Genomic DNA, 4205 nt, shown 5'->3' on the forward strand with positions numbered 1-4205 from the left:
CCAGAGACTGAGTAGAAAGGCACGAGAGATCAGAGCTTGGCAAGGCACGAGAGATCTGAGGACTGGAACCCGTGGAATCAGGACAGGACCCAGGAGGCGACGAGGAACTGTAGGAACAAGATCACAAGGTAAGACTTGTATTCCGTGAAACATTAAACGGCTAGAAACATTAAGTACCGGGGGAACTCAATGCTCCAGCGTCGAGTAGACTTGACTGCAGGCTTAAATAGGAGCAGGAGCTCATCAGGGAGATGACCGTCAGCTGGGGGTGATTGGCAGCCATCTTGGAAGCTGCAGCAAGTGCTACTCTCACACCGTGCTGCCCGGCAAAAAGACACTGGGGGATAAATGGGTTTTTGCAATGAAAAATGAGGTTGATGGATCTGATAAATACAAGGCAAGGTATGTAGCGAAAGGTTACAATCAGAAACAAGGCATTGACTATGAAGAGACATTTTCACCAACGGCTGACATGACAAGTGTAAGAGAGATTACGCAAAAGGCAGCACAGGAAATTTTAATTCTACATCAGATGGATGTTAAGACTGCATATTTGCATGCACCTATTGATCATGAAATCTATATAGATCAACCAGAAGTTTTTGAGAAGAAGTCTAACACAGGAGAAAAACTTGTTTGCAAGTAACAAAAGTCCTTGTATGGTTTAAAACAATCTGGCAGAAACTGGAATGCTTTACTTCATGCGTATTTAAATGAATATGGTTACAAACAAAATCCTAGTGATCAGTGCTTGTATACTAGAGAGACAAACGGTGAAAAGATCATCTTACAGGTATGGGTGGATGACCTCATCATAGCAGCTAATAGTGAAGAAGTTTTGAAGGGAGTAAAGAAGATGTTTAATGAAAAGTTCAAAATGAAAGATCTAGGAAGATTGAAACATTTCCTAGGAATAGACTTTAACCAAACAGAAAAACAAGTAAAAATGTCACAGAAAAATGATGTGACCAAAATATTAAAGAGATTTGGAAGGGAGGATTGTAAACCCAGAGACACTCCATGTGAGCCAAAGCTAGAATACTCAAATGATGGAGATAAAATGGAAGACCCAAGGAAATACATAGAAGCAGTGGGAAGTTTAATATACTTGTCCACTTGTACATGACCAGATATAAGTTTTGTGGTCAGTAAACTTTCTCAATACTTTACTGAACCAACAATAGAGAACAATATGGAATATAATACTGGAATACAGTAAAACATGTTTTCCGATATCTTAAGGGTACAGCAGAAAAAGAGTTGAGTTTTAAAGGAAATGACTCACAAAATCTCGGATTAAAAATCTACTGTGATGCCGATTGGGCATCAGATTCAACAGATAGAAGAAGCACATCAGGATATTGTGCTAATTTAAATGATGAAAGTTCTTTGATCTCTTGGAAGACAAAGAAACAAACAACAGTGGCATTGTCTACCTGTGAGGCAGAGTATATATCGTTAGCATCAGCTGTACAAGAATGTCTCTATTTAGAGCAATTTCTGAAAGGCATAGATTGTTACGAGTATGTACAAACAAAAGTGTTTGAAGACAACCAAGGTACTATAGCACTTGCTAAGAACCCAGTGAACAGGCAAAGAAGCAAACATATTGATATTAAGTATCATTTTATTAGAGAAATTGTTAACACTGGAAAAATAGTGCTTGAGTACTGTCCACCTGATAAAATGATTGCAGATTTGATGACAAAACCTGCTACTAAGTTGAAACTGAGAAAATTTACTCAGGGCATGTTTGGAACATAAATATGCAGAGACATTTTCATTTCTGGTAAGAAAGACCTTATGTTTTATATGTTTTCAGGACTAACAAATGAGTTACAAGCGAGTGGGGGTGTTAAACGTTATTGTTATTGACGCTCTTACTCAAAAATGTGTTCTAATACTGCCACCTACTCTTGTATTTTATTTTGTATATTTCTGGTATGTACGTGCGTTACATTATTACGTCTTGAGTGAAGAAGACAAAAATGGCATTCTGTGAACACGAGCTGTGTGCGTACAGCACTGAAGGTCTTCAATAAATATGCCAGAAAGAGGCTGAAGAGACCCAACGACTCACTTGTTTCTGTCTCTCTGCAACGCCGGCACCTCTGCGCTACAATCCATTCAACAATAAGCTCTCAGAAATCAGTTTCTCAGAACACACCATTGGTTGGTTCTCTAAATATCTCTCAGATCGGAGGCAATGTGTTCAACATAATGGTACTTCCGCCAGTTATTTAACAGTCAACAATGGTGTACCACAAGGCTCACCCTCTTCACAATCTACATAGGTAATGTAGGCCAGAGCATTCTTGATGCATCTGTACATTTCTATGCTGATTACACAGTTGTTTATTGTTGAGCTAAAACAGTTGAAAAGGCTTTCCAGCTTTTGCAATCCGCATTTGACATCATCCAGTCTGATTTGTTCTGCCTCAAACTTGTCTTAAATGCCGATAAAACCAAAGGGATGTTTTTTTCAAACAGGAAGTCAGTCCCAGCAGTTCTTCCTCAGATTTCATCCTCAAATGGTGTCCCCATTGAGTTTGTTGATTCCTATAAATATTTGGGTATCTTGGTCAACTCACATCTCTCTTTTAAGCTCCACGTGGAAAACCTAGTAAAGAAACTGAAAGTTAAACTGGGTTTCTTTTTCAGAAATAGATCCTGTCTAACTTTGAAACGCCTTGTAACTGCAACTTTCCTTCTCTCCATTGATTACGGTGACATTATTTACAAGAACGCTCCTACAAGCACCCTACAGATGTTGGATGCTGTCTATCATGGTGCACTAAGATTCATAACTGGCTGTGATTGTCGTACCCACTAATGCACCCTGTATTCACTGGTTAACTGGACATCATTTACTTCACGCAGACTTTCTCACTGGTGCATTTTCATCTTTAAATCACTTCTTGGTGTGTTGCCTTCATACATCTCTTCCTACGTGTCTCTGAGTGAGTGTAACTACAGCGTGCGCTCTCAGGACATTATTACCTGCAGTGTTCCCTCAGTGCGGACTGAACTTGGCAAAAGGGCCTTCTCCTACTCCGCTCCTGTTTCCTGGAATATCTTGCAAAAAGATCTGAAGCTCTCGACCTTGATCTCTCTAAGTGGCTTTAAGCATCTGTTGGACTCCTGGCGGGGACTAATGCAGACATGTTCCTGTTTTTAGTTTTCTACATTCACCTTATAATCTAGCTGTTTTTGTTACTTTTTTTTGCCATCTTATTTGTATTTAAAAAATCTGTATGCCTTTTTATAACTGTCTATTCTAGTCCACTTTTGTCCATTGTTGTCATCATTCTTTGTAGAAAGTAGGTCTTTCTTGTAAATGAATCCTCGAGACTCAATGGGATTAACCTGTCTAAATAAAGGTTGAATTAATGGTTGTGAAATCCTTTCTAAATAGGGCCAGAACAGATCAAAATGATTGTCACATCATCTGTCAAACAAGAATAAAGAATTAAACAGCCAATGAACACATTTATATTCCACATTTAGGGATTTCACCCTTACATAGTTGATAAGGAACTAATGGGAGTTAAACTCTCAGGTCTGCATGTGTTTTGTGGACCTGGGGAAGGTTTATGGCCGTGTTCCCTGAGGCATTCTGTAGGAGGTGCTGCAGGAGTATGGGGTGCCTGCGTTGCCTTTAGGATATTAGGTCAAAGCAGGACCTGGCTTTGCATTCTTGGTGCAAAGTCGAGCTTGTTGTCAGTAATGAGGGTGTTGCTTCAGTTGGCCATGGTGAAGAAAGAGTTCAGCAGAATGCCAAAGCTCTGGATTTAGCAGTTTGTCTACGTTCTAACCCTCACCTACGGCCATGAGGTATGGATCAGGACTGACGGAACAAGATCCTGGACACAAGCAGCTGAAATGAGCTTCTGTTGCAGTAGAGCCACTTAGAGATGGTGAGGCGCTCCATCATCTGAGGGGAGCTCGGAGTAGATCTGCTCAAGTAGATGACGTTGGAGATTTATTGACTTTTGCATTGTTTTTGTTTGTTTTGTTTTAGAGCAGCATGTTGTTTTCTCCAATATTGTTCCACAGAAATGACATTTGCTTCAGGGTTGGGACCCATTTCATCCATGTAGATATTTGAACCTGGGCTTTTTCGATCACAAGCACACCTTCTCTAGCCACTGTGCCACAACTCACTCACTCACTCACTCACTCACTCACTCACTCACTCACTCACT

The 4205-nt window shown here is 40.1% G+C and overlaps 1 protein-coding gene across 1 annotated transcript in view; it reads right to left on the reverse strand.

The window, feature by feature from the left end:
- The window catches only part of dipk1b (divergent protein kinase domain 1B), a 35418-nt gene that overhangs the window by 30673 nt on the left and 540 nt on the right, over positions 1-4205 (reverse strand). The window lies entirely within an intron of this gene.

The sequence above is a fragment of the Nematolebias whitei genome, chromosome 18, assembly GCF_014905685.2.
Source record: "Nematolebias whitei isolate Nwh7 chromosome 18, NemWhi1, whole genome shotgun sequence".
In the NCBI taxonomy this organism is placed as follows: Eukaryota; Metazoa; Chordata; class Actinopteri; order Cyprinodontiformes; family Rivulidae; genus Nematolebias; species Nematolebias whitei.